Here is a 23,216-nt window from a genome sequence, read left to right as displayed (position 1 = left end):
AAGCGGTGAGTGCGGCACTCATCAAACGTAATGCTGAAGCGCCGCGTGTCGCCATCATAGTGTGTCCAATAATAACTAAAGAAAACACATAATTATTTCGAAGAAAAAATATGTAATTTGCAATTAACAATTCCATATTTTTTCTTAAAAACAACTGTGTTTTTCCTTTACACTAATTGATTCCTCTCATTATTTTGTATAAAAGTATTAAGGTAGGATAATTGAAAAATGTATATTTTATTAGATATTTTATGGTTTATGTAAAATTAAGAAATGATTTCAAGCCTCATAACTCGAAAAGTACTCAATGAAGAAATACTTTATTATAGTGTTTTGAAAAGCTCTCGAGATAAGCTACAAGAATAAGTAATAAAAAATAGGGAGTTCCATTAAAAAAATTGAAGGTGGCCTTCATGTGACCTTCAAACAACTTTTCAAGATAAAACCAATGATACCATCTTATATCCCCCTTCAAGCCATACAACTTTTGTCTAAACAATTTTTTTGTATTCGGCTTATCAACGGAGATATTCAGGTGCGTCGATTAAAATGGGCCATGGTGTATATATACAGGGTGTCTCATTTTAATCCAATCGAATATCTCGAAAACCAAGCTTGAAAGAGAAAAATGTTTCAGACAAAAGTTGTATGGTTTCTAGGGGGACATAAGATGGTACCATTGGTTTGACCTTGAAGAGTTATTTGAAGGTCACATGAAGGTCACCTTCAATTTATTAAATGGAATCTACATTTTCTCATTACATATTCTTGTAGCTTATCTCGAGAGCTTTCCAAAACACTATAATAAAATATTTTTTTATTGAGTACTTTTCGAGTTATAAGGCTTGAAATCATTTCTTAATTTAACATAAACCGTAATATATCTAGTAAAATATTTATTTTTCGATTATCTTGCTTTAATACTTTTATGTACAAAATAATGAGAGAAATCAATGGTGTAAAAAAAACTCATAGTTGTTTCAAAGAAAAAATATGTAATTGTTAATTGCAAATTACATATTTTTTCTTAAAAATAACTATGTGTTTTCTTTACACCAATTGATTCCTTTCATTATTTTGTACATAAAAGTATTAAAGCAAGATAATCGAAAAATGAATATTTTACTAGATATATTACGGTTTATGTTAAATTAAGAAATGATTTCAAGCTTCATAACTCGAAAAGTACTCAATAAAAAAATATTTTATTATAGTGTTTTGGAAAGCTCTCGAGATAAGCTACAAGACTATGTAATGAGAAAATGTAGATTCCATTTAAGAAATTGAAGGTGACCTTCATGTGACCTTCAAATAACTCTTCAAGGTCAAACCAATGGTACCATCTTATGTCCCCCTAGAAACCATACAACTTTTGTCTGAAACATTTTTCTCTTTCAAGCTTGGTTTTCGAGATATTCGATTGGATGGATTAAAATGGGACACCCTGTATATATATATATATATATATATATATATATATATATATATATATATGTATATATTTATATTTATATTTATTTATACTATTTATATTTATTTATTAATATTTTTACAATTTTTAGTTATACCATCGTATTTAGTTGTTAATAATATAGAAAATATAAAAAAAATCGCAGGACACATGCCACTATTAATCTTAATAAATGGTACCAAAAATTTGAAAAGGAAAATAGATGAAGTACTTTCATGTAACTACGTATAATTATTATAATTAATATTAAAACTATTAGTTTTTAATAAAAGAGATTGAAGAAGCTGGTAAAACTCTTAAAGTTTCACTGTAACTTTTTAGTCTTACAATTAATAATATTCGTAATTTTAAATTATTTTTTAATAAAAATTGTAATAAAAAGATTATAGTTTTTGAGGTAAAGTGGGAAAAGATTAAAAATAAATATCAATATATATATTTTTCACTTTTAAATTATCTTGAAGATCGCCAGTAAATAAATAAAAGAGGTAGTTGAAATCGATCAGCACTGGCAATATTTATTGAGTTAAAAAATCACAATCACGACGTTTCGACCATAGGTTTTGGTCCTTTTCGAGTGAACTACAAAAAAAAAAATTATTTCCAATAATACAACAACAAGAAAAATTAATGATACTAAATTACATAGATGTTCGAGTAATATAATTTGAGCAACAAGTTATACATACATACAGTAATTAAATTAACAGTTCTATCGTGAGAAATAAGAAATCACTTCGTCAAGATTATCATGTCACCGTCTCCATCAACACACAGAGAAAGACTAGACAACCTTTATTATTCTATCATAAATATCGTTTAAATTTTCAGTGTCCTTTTGTAAGTTAATCGTGTTGTCAAACTTTTTTATATAAAATATTTCGGCAATTTCTCTCTTTCTCACGTGTTTCTCATTGTGTAAAATAGTCGGTGATGACCAATCGAAGTCATGGTTAAATTTCACTCTATGCTTGCTAATAACGGAAAAATTACTTTCGTGCACTTTGATGTTGTTGCGATGTTCTTTTATGCGAGTGCTTACATGTCTTTTTGTTTGGCCGATATATGATACGTTACAATTTTTGCAGTCTAGTTTGTAAACGACTTCCGTTCTGTTATTAATAGGCAACCTATCTTTACCACGTTTAATTAATGAGTTGAGTTTTTTAGGCACATTATAAACGACTTTAAAGCCTATTTTTTTAAAAAAGCGATCAACATCGTCACTCCAGCCGTCAACAAACGGCAAGGAAATGTACGAAGGCGTAGCTGCATTGTCAAATTCATTGTCAGTATCAGTGCTATCACGATGTTTCAAAAAATACAATCTTTTTTGCACATGACGGTTGATGATTTGATTCGGAAAGCAATTATTCGAAAGAATCCGCCTAACAGCGTCGATATTCTTAGCATGAAACCGAGTGTCCGCTAACAAAATAGCGTGGTCAACCAGATTGTAAATGGTATTCAATTTGTATTTCAACGGATGCTTGGAGTGAAAATTAATATATCTGTTGGAGCAGGTGGGTTTCCTGTACCAATCAGTCAGAAGACGACCATTAGATCGGATAACCATCGTGTTCAAGAAACTGATAGAAGAGTCAACCTCGGTTTCATGTGTAAAGGTTAGGCGTCGATGAAAATTATAAAGTCGATTTAATCTCTTCAATCTTTGATCGTGGAACAATAGTGAAAATGTCATCGACGTACCTATAATAGATCGGAACATCGAAACTCAGCAGACTCAAACAATGCATTTCCAAATCATCCATCACGATATCTGCCAAGATAGGTGACAGAGGGGAACCCATAGGACTACCAAAAATCTGTTCGTAAAAATTTCCATTAAAAGAAAAACTGGTGGAGTCCAAAACCGTTTCAATCGCGTATAAAAACTGGGCTAAATTCAATTTCGTGTTAGGAGCAATGTGACTCCAACGTTTAGTGACAGCAATTACAATCAAATCTTTAGGGATATTCGTAAACAATGCAGTGACGTCAAGAGAAATCATTACTTCGTCATCCCTGATAGTCTTGTCTTTCAAAAGATTAGCAAACGTCCAGCCATCCTTGATATGCGATTTAGGTTGCAAGATCGAAATCTTTAATATATCGTGAATGTATTGCGCGACGTTATATAACGGACTACCTATGGATGACACAATGATACGCAGTGAGTAACCCGATTTATGTATTTTCGGTAAACCGTAACAACGTAGTAAATTGCCATTAGTTGAGTTCAATTTTTTGTAAGTGGATTCATTAATTAACTCATTACTGCGCCAAGATTTAACAAGAGTATTGATTTTATTTGTTAATTTTCTGATCGGGTCTTTGTTCACTTTTTTATAGGTGGATTGGTCGTTCAAAAGTGCCTCCATTTTCTCCACGTAATCAGTTTTATTCATGACAACTGTGACCTGCCCCTTATCAGCCCTGATAACAAACAAATCGTCATTATTACGTAGGAATTGTTTACAGAGAGAGAGACTGTCTAGAACATATTTGTCTATAAAGTTGACATGTCTCTTCGCGCGAAGGAATCTATGGAGGGAATTGGCGACAGAATTTCTGGTCATTGCGTTAGCAGTGTCAGAAATACGGTTATAATTGATCTCAAAGTTCTTCAAGGTCTCGAGAACAACGTTGATACGGTCTTTCGCGTGAGACTGAAGTAACGGTAATCCGAAATTGTCACCAAGACTCAGAAGCTCAGAAGCTCTTCTTTCGAATAATTGCTTTCCGAATCAAATCATCAACCGTCATGTGCAAAAAAGATTGTATTTTTTGAAACATCGTGATAACACTGATACTGACAATGAATTTGACAATGCAGCTACGCCTTCGTACATTTCCTTGCCGTTTGTTGACGGCTGGAGTGACGATGTTGATCGCTTTTTTAAAAAAATAGGCTTTAAAGTCGTTTATAATGTGCCTAAAAAACTCAACTCATTAATTAAACGTGGTAAAGATAGGTTGCCTATTAATAACAGAACGGAAGTCGTTTACAAACTAGACTGCAAAAATTGTAACGTATCATATATCGGCCAAACAAAAAGACATGTAAGCATTCGCATAAAAGAACATCGCAACAACATCAAAGTGCACGAAAGTAATTTTTCCGTTATTAGCAAGCATAGAGTGGAATTTAACCATGACTTCGATTGGTCATCACCGACTATTTTACACAATGAGAAACACGTGAGAAAGAGAGAAATTGCCGAAATGTTTTATATAAAAAAGTTTGACAACACGATTAACTTACAAAAGGACACTGAAAATTTAAACGATACTTATGATAGAATAATAAAGGTTGTCTAGTCTTTCTCTGTGTGTTGATGGAGACGGTGACATGATAATCTTGACGAAGTGATTTCTTATTTCTCACGATAGAACTGTTAATTTAATTACTGTATGTATATATAACTTGTTGCTCAAATCTTACTCGAACATCTATGTAATTTAGTATCATTAATTTTTCTTGTTGTTGTATTATTGGAAATAATTTTTTTTTTGTAGTTCACTCGAAAAGGACCAAAACCTATGGTCGAAACGTCGTGATTGTGATTTTTTAACTCAATAAATATTGCCAGTGCTGATCGATTTCAACTACCTCTTATATTTTTCACTATTTGAAAGAAAATGTTTAATCAAATATTTTTCTATTCTTGAGTAAACAATATTATTAAAACTTTTATAAAAATGTATAAGATAATATTTATAATGATGGTAATAAATCAGTTGTACAGACGTATCAAGAATGACTTTTTCTAAATTTCTTCAATTAATTTAATCGTCAATTAATTGCTTTGTGATCAAACAGACATAAACACTTCGTATTGACAAAATTCATATTTTTTAAGCATTTTTTTCAATTAGTGAAACGCATTATTTTGATACTATAGGAAAAGAATTTTTATAATTGATGGAGATAATTCCGGGAGAACTTAAGAAAGCAGACTCAGGGGCCAGAAACGATCAGAGACATGTCAGATTCTAATAGAAAAAGCAAATTTATTATACTCTATATCTCGAACTGCGAACTGTATTCCACTGTCTGATTCTGATTCTGAAGATTCTGGTCCTTCTCGAGGCGTCATATATATACCGCAATTTTGCCGAGTCATAGAGACATCTCGAAGCTTCGATCGCTAGCAAATGTCCTTGTATCAAGCTGCTATCAAAATAAGCTTTTGTTACACGTCAAGCTAACGGTCTTATTAAATAAACACTGATTGTCGACACAACTTTCACCGATTCCACACTCGGCCGTCCTGAATAAAACAATCTGTCCTCAAATTTCGTTCTCGCTATCAGAATCTTCAAATCGGCTGTTTCCAGCTAAGGTTTGATATAATCGGCAGATGTCGAGGTTTCGATTGGTCCTTCGTGGTCACCTACTCTTCTAACTACATATCTATCGTTACGCAATGCTTTAATTATTTGGTACGGTCCTAAGAATTTAGCGGCACACTTCAAGCCTGCACCCAGTTGCGTTCTTTTAATAGCTACCAAATCATCCTCACAATACTGTTTCGCTTTCTTCCGATGTTTATTATAACTACGTTTATTTTCTTCTTGAGTACGCATTATACATTTCCGCGCTTGTTCTCTCAGTTCATTTCGATCCTCATGGAATGCCACTTCCCATTCGCTTTCGATTATTTCTCTAATTTCGGGATTTTCTTTCAATCTTATGTGCGTTCCAAACATTAGTTCAAATGGAGTTTTACTGGTACTTCGACTTGGTACTGCGTTTAAATATTGCTGTGTTCGATTTAGATACTTATGCCATTCCTCTGGTTTTGGAGCCGCTAACTTAGTTATAATCGGTATCAATGTTCGGTTTATTCTTTCTACTTGACCGTTTGCTCGCGGAACATCTGTAATAACAAGTACGTGTTGAATATTCTTGCTTTGACAATACTCACGAAACTCATTCGATGTAAAAGCGGTTCCCCTATCCGAGATAATTCTTTTCGGATTACCAAAAATATTAGGTAATTTATTTAATTTATCCAAAACTTCCGATGAACCGGTTGATCGCGTTCCAAATAACCATACGAATTTAGAGAACGCGTCGACAGTTACGAAAATATAACGGTATCTTTTTTTAGTCGACGCTAGTGGTCCAAGATGATCGACATGATAAGTTTCGAGAGGTACATTGCCCTTGAGTATAGGATTCAAGTAGCCATCTAATTTGCCTGTCTTTCTATTCGACAAAATACAATTTATGCAGTTTCGAATGATTTTTTCAATCATATTTCTCATATTTGGAAACCAATAATTTCGCTTTATTAACGCTTCCGTCTTTTCGACCGCAAAGTGACCGTTTTCATGAACCTTCCGAGCTATCTGAAATTGTAAACACTTTGGTACTACTAGCTGTAAATCGCTATTGTTCTCATTAAATAATAAGTCGTTTCTCGCAATATAATCATCACGTTCTCCTTTGTCCGCTTGTAAATAAATACTTCTTACGTTCGCATCCCTTTTTTGAGCTTTTCGAATTCTCACGATAATACTGTCCTCTGATTCATCTATCAATAAATTACTTGACAACGGATATCGGCTCAATGTATCCACATGTATCATGTTTTTGCCTGGCCGATGTACGGCCGATGTATGTATGAATAATATAGTCAAACTCCTCGAGTAATAAAGCTCATCTAGCAACGCGAACACATAAATCTTTTTTATTCATTGTTAACGAGAACGTTTGACAATCAGTTACAATTTTAAAAATGATTCCTAAATAAATTCTAAATTTTCGTAGTGCTTTAATTATCGCTAAAGTTTCTAACTCATAACTCGTGTATTTCATCTCAGCCTCGGTCGTCTTACCACTCGCGTAATATATCGGATGTAACGCATTATCCTTGTCGCATTTCTGAAATAATATAGCGCCGTAACCGTACATAGAGGCATCTGTGTGCAATTCCGTTTCTGCTTTTTGTTTATACAATTTCAATATCGGCTTAGTGCTTAATATGAGTTTTAATCGATTAAAGGCTTCCCTTTCTTTTCTCCGAACTCAAATTTTACATTCGTTTTCAACAAATCACTCAATAGTCTACCTGTTACGGCATAATTTCTGATAAATTTGCGAAAATATCCGGCTAATCTCAAAAAACTCTGTACTTGCTTTACGTTTTCGAGCTGCGCAAATTTCATTACAGCTTCAGTTTTAGTTTCGGTTGGACGTATCGTGCCATTTTCAATAATATGGCCTAAAAATTTGATTTTAGTCTGTAAAAATCTACACTTTTTCCAATTTATATTCAACCCGTAACTCTCGGCAACACACAGTCTCTCTAAGATTTATTAATGCCTTCTCAAAATTTAAAGACGGGATGATTACATCGTCCACGTATGTGAGAACTATACCGTTTTTAATTAGATCTTTAAATATCTGATTTATGAATTTTTGAAACACTGCGGGTGAATTACACAAACCGAAAGGAGCATAAAGAAATTCATATTGTCCATCCGGCACTACAAACGAGGTGTACTTTCTACTATCTTTCTCTATAGGTACGTGGAAAAATTCGTTTTTTAAATCGATAGTGCTAAATATTGTAGTTCCCTGTAGTGTATCCAACTGATCATCGATTAACGGTAAAGGAAATCGATCTTTTATTACCTTCTTATTAAGCTGTCTGTAATCGATACATAGTCTCGTTTCACCCGTTTTCTTTTTAACTAACACTACCGAACTCGCATATTCCGAAAGCGACGGCTGAATAATACCCTCAGCCAACCATTCGTTCACATGTGAATTTACCTTTTCTTTCTCCGCAGGTGACAATCGTCTAGGTCTCTGATATACCGATTCGTTGTCTCTAAGAACTATAATCATCTCAAACTTTACTTCGCGCTTTTTGTTCGGATTATAATTACTAATTAAATCTGCTATGATGCCTCTATGGTTCGGTGGGTACGCATGTCAAATCAATATCGCTATTATCGCTAGCACAATCGATTTCGAAAATTTCGAGAAGATCGTTCGAAATCTCCGAACGTGGTTTTCGAATCGTACTTTTTCCTTCTTCAACGTATAAATTTACTCTATCGAGAAAATCAATTCCAAGAAGCAAATCATAACGCATTAAGTTATTCGGCACAACTGACAGACTTATTGTGAAACATTCGCCATCAATTTCAATTTCTATATTGAATTGACCGATAGTCTTATAATTTTCCGCGCTTATTCCGCGAAACATAATTTCTCGACGCGTTAAATTCGGAGCTCCTAACTTCACGTACTACTCTTTCATGCATCCATGACAAATCACTACCAGTATCTATTATAACCATCAAATTTATATTGTTAATCTTTACATTCTTAAAACGTTTGCGATTCGGTCTAGAAATATCAATCATATTTTTTATTTCGCTAATATTTTTCTTTCGGCAGTTTGCTGCGATATGACTGAATTCTTTACAATTAAAACATCTCATACCTTTCGCTTTAGACGGACAATCTATCGCATAATGTCCTTGCGCTCCGCAGTTATGACACCGCTTCACAGTTCTCACATCCTGATTCTCTCCTACAACGCCTCCCTGTGCTCGACGATCCTTCACATTCCGCGGGCACTTCGCTGATCCCTTCCACGTAATGACATTCTCTCGAACGCCTCCAACAGCATCTCCCTCGTTCTAAGTCGTTGAACTCTGGCCTGGTCTCGCAGAATTGGATCGGGAATCCCTTCAATTACATACTCAATCATCTCATCTTCGTCGATCCCGATCTGATTGCCCATTATAATTTTCTGATGTAAATACTCGTTGAAGGTTTCATCCTTACGCCACACGCGCTGTTCGAACTGCTTTCTCACACAAATTCTACTTGGCTTAAAGAAAAACATGTTTCTTATCTCCTTCAAAAGCTCATCGACAGTTATTTCAGTATAATTCGGATTTGAGTGGAACCACTCCTGTGCTTTACCCTTCAGACGCGATCCAATCATAATTCTCGCCAAATCATTCGACAATCTGTAAGCATCCCGAAGAGATCTAACGCGCTTCTCCCATGCCTCGAACATCTCGCTATCGCCCTCGAAATATCCCAATAGGCTTGTAATTGTGCTTATATTTATCGCCATTGGTTCATGGGACACCGTTGACCTCCTCATTCCTGCATCGCTCGCCGACTCATGCCGCTCGCCCTCCGCATATCCCATACGTCTCAACAATTCCATTTCTTGCCGTGTCAACGCCAGCTCTCGCTCTACCTGCTCCTTTTCTCGCCGACAAAGTTCCATCTCTCGCCGAAGACGCTCCGAATCATCGCCGTCCATACTCGCCACGCTCGCTCTCTCCCGATCCTCCACTCGCTGACTCTTCCTGTGTCCTATCCTCCGCAACGTCCACCTGCCCGCAGGATCTTTTTTCAATATTCTGGCCACTAGTTCTGTCTTTACGCCCACCATGGACAGACTCATCTCTCGCAAGATCTCCTTCAATTCATTAATCATAAGGTCGTTCAGGTTTTTCTCCATGTTTTCTGTCTTACTTGGATAATTATTTCCTATTTGATCGTCGTAGCTTTCACCGTTGATAAGATTCGTAGTTGGTGTTCTCGTTATGAATCAGTCTTTCACCACGCACTCACAAAAATTCCTCCCATTGCTCTTGCTTACTGTTCCACAACTCGCGACTATCCCGGCTAAGCCCCCAAAATTGTAGGAAAAGAATTTTTATAATTGATGGAGATAATTCCGGGAGAATTTAGGAAAGCAGACTCAGAGGCCAGAAACGATCAGAGACACGTCAGATTCTAATAGAAAAAGCAAATTTATTATACTCTATATCTCGAACTGCGAACTGTATTCCGTCTACTGTCTGATTCTGATTCTGAAGATTCTGGTCTTTCTCGAGGCGTCATATATATACCGCAATTTTGCCGAGTCATACAGACATCTCGAAACTTCGATCGCTGACAAATGTCCTTGTATCAAGCTGCTATCAAAATAAGCTTTTGTTACACGTTAAACTAACGGTCTTATTAAATAAATACTGATTGTCGACATAACTTTCACCGATTCCACAATACTTATATATAATTATTATATAATTATATAATTATAATTATATAGAACACATACACACACATACATATAGATATAATTAATTTATATATTTTTTTCACAGGATCAGAATAGAGGAATCCAACTTAATGTTATTGTTATTTTACTTTATCTTCTTCATCTTTATCTTCTTCATAGTTATTGTTATTTTACTTTATCTTCTCAACAAAAAAATTGACAAAAATATTTTTTTTGTGATATTATACTTATGATTTTGTTTATATAATATGACTTTACATAATTCAATATTAAATTCTATAGAATAAACAAATTTAATTTTGATTTTATATATTAACAAATTTTTTATTTAAATATGTATAACGTGTATAAAGTACATATACATTTATATAATGTATAAATTATATTATATAAAATAAGTATATAAATACTACATTAAATAATAAAAAATATAATTGAAATCTTTCACATGTTCTGATACAAATATATTTCAATTATTTAAATTATATAATTCAATTATTTAAAAGTAATAGAGCTCTATACATTTCGATTTACTTCACATTTTTCTCAATGGTTCAAATTAAAAATAAACCAGCTGAGTTTTTGACGTTATTTTTATGTATTAATATTGAATTTATTTTTCGTCTGGTGTTCTATAACTTTTTCATTATAATAAATTTCTAATACAATATCATGTTATGTTTTGTACATCTATATTATATATTATAATTTTATACGACAGTGTATTTATAGTTTTTATATTTTTGTATCTATTGTGCTTACTCATACTAATAGTTTTTTCATTATTATTATTATATTACACAATTATATATACAGCGTAATCAATTTTTGATGCATTATACCAAATGTAAAAGTATTATAATACTTTTCTTACAATTTAATTTATTAAGAAGAAATAGATAATCAATTATATAATATCTATTATAATATCTTTTTCCATTTTTACATAGCTGTCTACAAGCCACTGTTGAAATAAGCGACGTCCTAATAAAAAAACATTAAATTCATCACGAATAGCTATACGATATTTAATATACTGTCCTCTAGTTATTCATCTATCACTATTTAATTTTTTTAAATCACGATGCCATCCTTGAGTATCATATGGATAAAATAATGGATATATCCATGGTTCTACATTTGGATTCATAATACTAACTTTTTGTAAAGTTTTAGTATTTTTATTACGTATTGTAACATACGATTCTGGAATTTCTCCATCAGCTGTTGTAGAGAATACAGCAACTTCATTGGTTCTTTGAGTATTATATCGACGTCGATCCATACCTGGTCTTGAAGTAAATACTAATTGTAACTCCGGTAATAATTCACCAAATTCCTAAACGTCGTTGCTTTTCTAATTCTTCACCCATCATTTGATAAGACTGAGCAAATACATTAAATTCCCGCATTATTTGTTCAAGGTTTTGTACAATTTCAAAATCTATGTATGAATTTTGATTAAGACGATGATTTATTGCTTCATTTGAATCTACGATAAAAAATTGGCCATAAGTAAGACTTTCGTTTTGTGCAGCATATAATGCTTTATTAATTTGATAATAAATCTGTCCTTGTATTTTAAAACAATATGGACCAGGTCGTCTACCTTGAAAGTTAATTAAATTAGCGTTAAATGAGGCAAATGAAAATGAACTGTTATAACTACGAATATTTTGAAAAAAATTATTAGATTTTATGTGACTACCATCAAATAAACTACCATCAAATAAACTACGAATGAATTGAGGAAATTCAGGCAATGATTGCACACATACTGCACCATGATTACAACAATCATAAAATGAATATCCTCTATTAGAAACTTTTTCAGCTGCAAAGTGTTTTGCATTACAATGAATACAATACACATAGGACCAATATAATATTCAATTACATCAGTAAGTGATAGTGTACTAATATTATTTAAACAAGGTTGTTTTTTCTGCCGTGATCGATAACGAGTTTGATATTCTACAGATGATTGTAATGTTGATCTAACACTTAAAGGATTTTCTTCATTTTTCCAATCTAATTCTATTACACGATTATCATTTGATGTACCAGTACATCAGTACATGATGTACCAATACAAATAGTTTGTTGATTTGACTTTTTCGAAGAATTTTCAACTAATTTGTTATTTTCACGACGGCGTTGATTCTTCCTTCTTTTTTTTCGATGTCGTTGTAAAAATTCTTTTTTTTTCTTCTAAAGTACGTACAATTTTACGTCTTGTTATTTTATAAGAATTTTCTATATTAATATACTATATATATAATCTTAAACATATACGCGTAATATTATTAATAAATATTAATAAAAAGAAAATAATTTATACAAGAAATTTTTTACTATTGAAATATCTTTTACTATTATAATTATTAAATAATCTACATATTATTACTATATTAATAATTTATTATTATTATAACTATTAATAATTATAATATGAATTATATAAAATTATATAAAATTATTATATAATTATATAAAATTATTATATAAAATTTGTACTATATATATTTAATATTTTATATTGTTTTATATATTTAATATTTTTTAAATTGTTTATATATAGATTATAATATGTATAATTTTTGACAATTATTTTTATATGAAATATGTATTTATATACAAAATTATAAATATATTAATTTTATCTAAGAATCAGGCTCTTTCCGCATCTGGGATGATTTTATTAACATTAAAATTTTATGCAAGTGGCCTTCTTGATAACTACAGGTGATTTTAGTGGTATTCATAAAAGTACAGCAAGTAAAGTAATTAATAAAATTTCAAGGACTATTGCTCAGCTTAGCCCTTTATATATAAAATTTCCGAATACAGAGGAAGAAATTGAAAGACTTCGCAAAAAATTTTATAATATTACAAAATTTCCACATTGCATTGGTGCCCTTGATTGCACTCACATAAAAATTCAGTCTCCAGGTGGCAACAACAGTGAAGCATACAAAAATAGAAAAAATTTCTTTTCAATAAACGTTCAAACTATTTGTAGTCCAGATTTAAAAATATTAGATATTGTTGTTTGTTGGCCAGGATCAGCATACGATTCTACAATATTTAATAATAGTAACATAAGAGGGCGTTTTGACCGAGGTGAATTAGGTGATAACCTTTTAATTGGTGATAGGCGGATATCCTGTAAAAACTTATTTAATAACACCTTTATTGAGACCTGCTAAAAATGAAGAACAACTATTTAATGAATCACAAATTCGCACTAGAAATCCAGTAGAAAGATGCTATGGAGTGTGGAAAAGAAGTTTTCCTATTCTAGCGTTAGGTATCAGACTAAATTTAGATCGAGTCGAAGCTGTGATCGTAGCAACAGCTGTTCTTCATAACATAGCTTGTAAAAGAAATGAAGAAATTCCACTAATAGATACAGAAGTTGAAGCAGCAATACATGTAGTAAATAATATGCCAAATAATATAAATGGAAACACAATTACAATCAATAATTCAACTAGACTTTCTTTAATTAATGAATATTTTTCAAGACTTTAAAATTTATAATTAACATAAATAAAACTTTTTATATGCTCTTATGATTTTTTAAATTTTCCTTATAAAACATTTATACATGATGTTTTCATTTATTTTTATCATTCTTTGGTAATAATAAAACAAATTTTCAAAACAAAAATTATACTTTTATAAATTAACACATTAAATATTTTAGTAGTAAATAGTTTCTTATAAAAAATAAAAATTTAACAAAAAATATATAAACTCTATATATTATATTAATTTTCCTTCTCCAATATATTTTTTTCTCCCTACATTCGAAGTTTTAAAACAAAAATAATCTTTTTACTGATAAATACAATAATTTACTACTAAAATTTTTTGTGCAAAGAAATATAAATTGTATTAAAAAAAATAATAATATTAATTTTTCTTCTCCAACACATTTTTTATATTCGAGTTCATACTGTAATATTTCCTTTTCCATTTTTAATTTTTCGATTTTGAGTTTATGCTCTTCTAGAAAACATTGTTGATGAATGTCAATTAAATTTAATTTTGCTTTTCCTATTTCTGTCCATGTATCATCATCAGATGTCTTTTTAAAATGTTTCTTAGATAAACTTTTTAAATTTTCTGTAATAAATATAATAGAATAAGGATATAGAGATAAGTATATAAGTACATATTTTTCATGAGTTGAAAATTTTGTAACTTTATTATTACCTGGACTTTCAGCGTCGCCTGTTTTCTCAGATAATACATTTAATTTTTTAGATTTGGGAGTTCTCAACATACTTGGACAATATTTTCCCCAATCTTAAATTTTTTTATACAATAGTTAATTTTTGTACAAAATAAAATTTAAATACATTTAATTAATACAATTATTAAAGATCATGAGGTTTAATTTTTAATATTATCTTTTTTTTCATTAATATTTTCCTTGTCTTCAGTATTTTCATTGTCAAATGAAGTGGTGTCTTCAATTATCATTTTTATATTATTTTCACTTATTCCTTCTTGTACTTCTAAATCTTTAGTGTTTATTAGGTATACGTAAAAAAATAATTAATAAATTAAAAATATATTAAATAATATAAATGAATATGACGAAACACATACATTTAAAAATTTCAGATGTACTTTTATCATTTTGTATCACCAATGTAGCATCACTATCAAATTGAGATGTCATTCCTGTTAAATGAGTTCCTAACATAGATTGTATGGTCTCATATATCTATACTATCAAAAACAATATTTACAGGTTCTCCTCCACCAGTGCCTTTTAGGTGGCATTTTAAATCGGCGAATTTCTTTTTTGTTTTCTTCTTTAAATTTTCATATTTGCGGCGTAAAGTTGGAGGATCTCTAAACCTCCCAGTAGTTGAATTAAATTCTTTGGAAATAGTTTTCCACGTTTTTCTTTTTTCAGTATATTCGAGTTGTGTCCGTCCGCTTACATTCTAATACTTTATCATGTTTCTTAACTAATTGTACCTATGTTAAAAAATGTATAAGCACAAAAATGTATTTACACAATAGAAATAATTCTAATATAACAATAATTTAATATTATAGACAATTCATTGATAATTATTTACCAAATCAGTTACTTATCAAAATTTCTTCTGCGGTTTTTGTAAAATTGGGAGCACGTTTTGATGAAGCACTGCTATCGTTTGCCATATTTGTTAATTATAAATTACAGTCGTGACAAACAAATCGACAGTTTGCGAGAGAAAAAATCAATTAATAGATGCAGAGATTGAAGCACTAACACGCATAGTATAGACTTATTTTGAGGTTATATTTGCTGCACATCGAGTTCGCGCATATGATCAGTTGCTAACAGAAGTTTAACTAAGGTTTAACTAATCTATCCTTCTTGTACAATGGAAAAACAAATAGTATATAAAACTAAGTTTAAGGATCAAGAAACATTTTATTAAACTTTAATAAAATTATGTTTAAGGATCAAGGATTGTTTTATTAAACTTTAGTTTAAGCTGTTATTGAAAAATCGGCTCTTAATGACTTCAGAAAGTAGTCTAATGCGCCACTTTAATAAATAAATAAGACTTCTTTTTTCTGATTTCTTAAAGACGACAATATATATATATATATATATATATATATATATATATATATATATTAGGTAGTAAACTTAGTTTCCGCGGTTTTTTGCTTAAAAACTTATTTATTTCGATATCAAAAGCAAAAAATACATTAATCAAAGTATTTGCCCTTCCTAACTATACATTTTTCCAATCTTTCTGGCAATAGGTAGATTTCACGATAGAACGATTGGTCTTTTGAAGCAATCCATTCATCTATCCCTTTTTGCATCCTCGTAATTTTTGAAGTGTGTATCCACCAAGCCGTGCTGCATTGATCGGAACAAGTAATAATCTAAAGGAGCAAGGTCTGGTGAATACGCTGGGTGCGGGAGAACTTCCCACACGAGCTGCATCAGTGTTTCCTTGACGGATTTTGCAACGTGTATCGAGCGTTGTCATGCAAAAGCATAACTTTGCGTCGATTGCTGGCTACTGCTGGCCTTTTTTCCATCAATGCTTCATTCAGACAGTTCAATTGTAATTGATATCGATCCCCCGTGATACTTTCGTTCGGTCTGAGTAGCTCGTAGTAAACGACGCCTTGCATATCCCACCAAATGCAGAGCATTGCTTTGTGGCCATGGATATTTCGCTTTGGTGTGGATGTTGATGGTTGGCCGGGGTCCACCCATGACTTTTTGCGTTTGGAATTATTAAAATAGATCCACTTTTCATCGCCAGTCACAATGCGCCACAAAAAACTTTTTTTTCTGCCTGGCAGAGAAATACAGATGTTTAAGTGATTCGCAATGGCATTTTCGGTTAATTCGTGTGGTACCCATTTTCTTTCCTTTTGAATTTTTCCCATTGCATGTAGATGTTTGGAAACAGCCATCGGAGTAACATTTAATACTGCAGACAATTCTTGGAGCGTTTGAGCTGAGTTTTCGTCCAATAATGCTTGCAAATCGATGTCTTCAAATTTTTTCGGTTGACCTGAGCGTTGTCATTCACGTACGGTGTTTATCGTTCACATCATAATTACCACTCTTAAATCTCTGAAACCATTCTTGGCATGTTCTTTCCGATGGAGCACAATCGCCATAAGCTTCGACAAGCAATTTATGAGCTGCAACTGCAGGTTTTCAAATCAAAGTAATAAAGCAGCACATGTCAAAAAAACAACTTATCACGTTCCATGTTTAATCAAAAGAAAAAAATAATACTGTTCGCTTAAATTACCCTGATAGCACAGAAAAGTGTCTGCAATGTTGCAGAAACATAACACTGAAATGTTGAAACTGTTGCAGTTACGTTACGTAATGTCTCTGCAATGTTTCTGTAAGGTTGCAGCAACGTCAAAATGTCCGCTTTTATCCGCAAGAACGTTTCTGAAATATTACAGAAATATGTTTTGGAAGCTTTCAGTTAGGTTACTGTAATGTTTCTTTTTAATTTCTGTTAGGTTGCTGTAATGTTCTTTTTAATTTTATTAGAAACATTGCAGAAATATCGCAAGAACGTATGATATTAATTATTATTGTTGAAATAAAACACAAATACTTTTAATAAATCACTTTATTTTTATTATATACAGGGTGTCCGTAGATTTTCGACCAAAATGAAATAAATAAGTAGATTGGCTCGAATTAAGAAGGAATGACCTGTATTATTTTGGGATTGTCGCAATAATTAACGAAATATTAAATAAAACAGATCGGCCAATCTGCGTGAGTAAAAGCGCGCGGCGACGAGAGTCGTCCCACCGTAATCCGATACTACGAGCGCGGCGAAGCGGTGGGCGGGTCGCTCTCTGAGACATGATGGTGGTTTGCGATATATCGCAATACCGCGCCGAAAAATGACCCGTCCCCTTTTCGTGGCGCGAAAATGATGCGCTATCATTTCCACACCACCTTGCGGTAGATAGCATGGTGCGCTTTTTTTATAGTGGTTTCCCCCATAGGCCTATTCCACTCTCAATTTAAAAATTATTCAAAATGCCATTTACTATACGCTGAATATATCGTAAATGTAAAAAATTAATGGACAGTACCTTTACAAAAATTGATTCGTGGTTGAAAATCCCTCGATAAAATGTATTGCACACGTTGATAATGTGATACGATGATAAAATTCTTCAAGAATCCTTTCTTCATCTCGTACACGAAGACGCACTGCTGGACCGGTTATCCCGATATTATGCACGACACTCAGTTTCACATAATTATTGCACAACACGTAAAATTGTACGGCCACTTGGTTTTCGTGCACGCCCAAGAAATGATTCCATGTAAATTTCGGCCGCACGATAAGTATTTTCTCCCGCTAGTCCGTATGCCACAATCATATCTGTATATTCCTGCAGAGTACACTTCATTTTCTCTGTTAATTTACTACACAAACACAAGATTTTTATTAAAACGTCTTAGCTCTCGCACGCTGTTACCAGACTGCGTACGCCAGCAGCACGCAACTACAGCTGACAGCTGAGCGGACATGTGAGTGTAAGCGTACGTGTGAGTTCGACGCCTGCGCACTATGATTATACTCGCATGTCCGCTCAGCTGTAGTTGCGTGCTGCTGGCGTACGCAGTCTGGTAACAGCGTGCGAGAGCTAAGACGTTTTAATAAAAATCTTGTGTTTGTGTAGTAAATTAACAGAGAAAATGAAGTGTACTCTGCAGGAATATACGGATGTGATTGTGGCATACGGACTAGCGGAAGAAAATACTTATCGTGCGGCCGCAATTTACATGGAATCATTTCTCGGGCGTGCACGAAAACCAAGTGGCCGTACAATTTTACGTGTTGTGCAATAATTATGTGAAACTGAGTGTCGTGCATAATATCGAAATAAGCAGTGCGTCTTCGTGTGCGAGATGAAGAAAGGATTTTTGAAGAATTTTATCATCGTATCACATTATCAACGTGTGCATTTTATCGAGGGATTTTCAACCATGAATCAATTTTTGTAAAGGTACTGTCCATTAATTTTTTACATTTACGATATATTCAGCGTATAGTAAATGGCATTTTGAATAATTTTTAAATTGAGAGTGGAATAGGCCTATGGGGGAAACCACTATAAAAAAAGCGCACCATGCTATCTACCGCAAGGTGGTGTGGAAATGATAGCGCATCATTTTCTCGCCACGAAAAGGGGGGACGGGTCATTTTTCGGCGCGGTATTGCGATATATCGCAAACCACCATCATGTCTCAGAGAGCGACCCGCCCACCGCTTCGCCGCGCTCGTAGTATCGGATTACGGTGGGACGACTCTCGTCGCCGCGCGCTTTTACTCACGCAGATTGGCCGATCTGTTTTATTTAATATTTCGTTAATTATTGCGACAATCCCAAAATAATACAGGTCATTCCTTCTTAATTCGAGCCAATCTACTTATTTATTTCATTTTGGTCGAAAATCTACGGACACCCTGTATATTATGTATATTTACTCATATTTAATAGAAAATTATTTATATAGAAAATTATTTATATAGAGAATTATTTATATAGAAAAACGTAATATATAATTATAATTTTATAAATTATAATTTTTAATATATATATATATATATATATATATATATATATATATATATCTTTTCTTATATTGCACTTTTTATATTGCATGCTTTTAAAATACTGATCACTTTATTATTTATCACTTATTTCATCAGCATAATCATAATAATCATCATCATCAGCAGCAGCAGCAGTAGCAGCACCGTCCGGTGCTTTCTGATCTTTCCTGAAAATAAAAATAATAATCTGTGAGAAAAATAATGAAATAAAATATTTAATTTGTTTAAAGATAGAAAAAAATAAGGAAAATGTATGTGTGTATATATAAATATATATATATATATATATATATATATATATATTTATACACATACACATACATTTTCCTTATTTTTGCTATTTTTATTATATATATATATATATATATATATATATATATATATATACACACATACACGCAATATATCAAATAATACAATTTAACATATGTTGTAACTAAGAAAGTTGTAGAAAATAATTCTTTCTTTCATTGTTTAGAATCTATTAAAAATTTAATAATTATATAATTTTCAGAAACTTACGTTTTTTTTGGTTCAAGACTACGTGTATATCTTAAAGTGGCTTGCACAAGCCATTTGGACATATAAGCTATCATTTCCTTCTCTGTAATCGTACCATCTGTAATACGCACAGCTCCTAAAACAGTTATATTTGTAATACTTTATAATACTATATATAAAAATATTAAACTAAAATAAATATTAAAATAAACTAAAGATTAGCTTAATAAAAACTTACGCATAATACACAGCTGTACTGTTTTGCTATTTCATTTGTAATACTTCTTTTTAAAATGTTTATTATTAATTCTCGGCTGTCACGTCCGCCAATTTTATTCAACGAAATAGCCTATAAAAATCATAATTTATTTAAATTACTATTTATACCTAATTACGTATTTTATAAGTATATATATATGGAAAAAAATATTCACCATTTTCTCGAAAAAATCTTGATCTTCCAGATCTTTCTCCATGTTTTGGACTTGTTCGTGTGTTTTTAAAGGTAAAGCTACAAATTCCTCTAAAATTGATGCTTCTTTTTTTGTTGTATTATTTATTTGGTTTGCCTCTATTTTACAGAGGCGATCATCAACTAAATTTAGTTTTGTAAATATTTGGTTCAATCTTCTTAATATTTCAGGCAGCACATCTACAAAAAACAGCAGAATACATTCAGAACACTCGCATAATAATTGTTATTATAATACAAAAATATGTAGATTTGTCCGTATTAGAAAAAATTTATTTTGAAAGCTTTGTATAGTAAACATATATGAAATATATAAACAAGGCAAATCAGAGCCTGTGAGATTAACGCATCACCAACCGCGTATGGTTCTGATTTGCCTTGTTTATATATTTCGTGTTCGTTCATATTATAATTTCATGTCTATAAAATACATTATTTCATAATACAATAGTATTACTTTTGCCTGCAGTGTCTAAATAAGTGACTGAGGGCTCCTTTGTAAGATTTCTGTTAAAACTAGGATTATCAAATTCCACGCTTTGCATTTCGTTTCTCTTTGAAGGTTTAGCAATTAACGTTTTTGGCAATGGTGGTACTGGAAGTGTCTTATTTGCTTTTTGATGTTTAGAAATGATATCATTTCTAACGTTTACGTTATTGTTGTTGTTTTCATTGCTTTCGTCTGAAGAGTAATTATAATTTGTAAATAGTTTGTTTGGGCGTGATATGCGTTTCTGACATAAATTTTCCTTCTCAGAAAGATCTAAATCGGAATAATCTTTAGCAAGCTTTACTTTTTCCATTCCTGACTCGTACGTATCTGAAAATTAATGACAAATACAACATAAAATTTTAATTGTTAAATAACAAATATTAAGATTGTAAAATAATTTACTCACTTGCGGTCCCAAAAATGCGCAGAATTTTGTAAGCAGTCCACGTACTATTATCTGGAGAAATGTCGTCAATTATTGCTTTACGAAGCTTTTTTTCACTCGTAAAAGGCGGCCAGTAACACATTGTTTCGTCGTCAAATATCCACAATGATGGCACCAATTGGAGTCATCAAATAGGACTATTGTAAATCGTGACATCTTCAATCTTCCATAAATATAGCTAATATATAAATATCTTGAAGCAATCGAAATAAAAATTAAACTAATTTGTTTTTAGAAAATAGTATTAATATAATCAGACTACACATTGTAGATTAAACATTAATTCAAAATTGGAATTTGATTAATAATTTGTATTTCGATTTGTAAATAATTAATCGCAAAAATAAACATTCTTTCTTATCGCTGATTTAGTGATTTATATAATAACGTAGAACAAAATATACACGTGAATATAATATATTCGTTGGTCTTTACTTGAGTACGAATTAGATAATTTTAATGCTATTTGTTCTAATTGAGTCAGTTTTAATTTTAAACTCACAATTCTTAATCTTTTGAATGCGTATTATAGCCTTATACGAAATAATTTTACGTCAAAAGATAATTTCATAACATAAATTTAATAATATTATATTATGTTGCCAACAAGTCAAATTAAAAAAACTTAATTATAATTATTTTATTAATCTTATATAGAATAAAATAGTATTAAATAAAAAAAAAGAATTTTCAGAACTGTCGAATTTTTATTATATCAATATAATATCGTTACATGTCAGTTGTCAAGTATCTATAGAAAACATAATTATAGAATTAATGTAACAATTGTGTACCAATTAATAAAGCAAAAAAAGTAAAAAAATTTAATTAACATATATAATTTTATATTTGCTTATTATAATAAACTTAATTCACAGAAATGAAAGAAATATATTTTATGTATGTATAATAGGAAAAACAATGCTTAAATTATCTTTGTAAGGCATTTTCCACATTTTAGCTTCAATTTTTTCACATGGCCATACACGTATACGATCGTTTTCAATCACAATTTGAATATTAAAAGTATTCGATTCGCAAGGTAACAAGTACAAATTTTTTACATATTTTAATTTTTTCCCAATAATTAATTTTGTGTTATCTTCAGTTTGTACAAAGTTTAAAACTACTATAAAACAACGGTTCCATTTTCTAAAAGTACACAATTATTTCCTTGATTATCGCAGTTAATCAAGTATGAATGACTCTGAAATATTTTAAATTGAGAAATAACATTATATCCTTCAATCAGAGGTCCAGCTGTGTGACATTTTTTGAATAATATGCGATAATGAAAGTTATTAACACGATTTGAAGTCTTTGAATTTAACATTTCTATTTCAGCGTACCGTTTTACTAATTGCTGGAGAGGTTTATCTGGTTTACGAATCAATGTTTTAATACGTGTCATATGATTTTCGAATGGAAATGCACTATACTCATCTAAAGGTCCATATTTCCTTACATCTGCACAAATGTGCAATAAATTGTGAACATTATGAGAAACATATTGTTCACCATAAATTTGAGCGATTGTATTAACAAAATACTCTAGTAAACTTTGCGCATAGTCTATATTACTCATATTTTTTGAAAGAACTGGACTAACGA

At 31.4% G+C, this 23,216-nt stretch overlaps 1 protein-coding gene and 1 long non-coding RNA gene across 2 annotated transcripts in view; one reads left to right on the top strand and one right to left on the bottom strand.

Annotated features, from left to right (window-relative positions):
• The window catches only part of LOC109610481 (proteoglycan Cow), a 181,265-nt gene that overhangs the window by 90,650 nt on the left and 67,399 nt on the right, over nt 1-23,216 (top strand). The gene's annotated exons all lie outside the window — the stretch shown is intronic.
• On the bottom strand, nt 1,617-10,647 carry LOC112639454. The gene is made up of 3 exons (XR_003123514.1): nt 10,629-10,647; nt 9,413-9,414; nt 1,617-1,692 (listed from the first exon to the last, which is right to left on the bottom strand). It is a non-coding gene; the product is annotated as an uncharacterized LOC112639454 (long non-coding RNA).

This window comes from Camponotus floridanus, unplaced genomic scaffold, assembly GCF_003227725.1.
Source record: "Camponotus floridanus strain SB8 unplaced genomic scaffold, Cflo_v7.5 scaffold65, whole genome shotgun sequence".
Classification (NCBI taxonomy): domain Eukaryota; kingdom Metazoa; phylum Arthropoda; class Insecta; order Hymenoptera; family Formicidae; genus Camponotus; species Camponotus floridanus.
The sequence above is the reverse complement of the archived record's forward strand: the minus strand, read 5'-3'. Positions and strand labels throughout refer to the sequence as shown.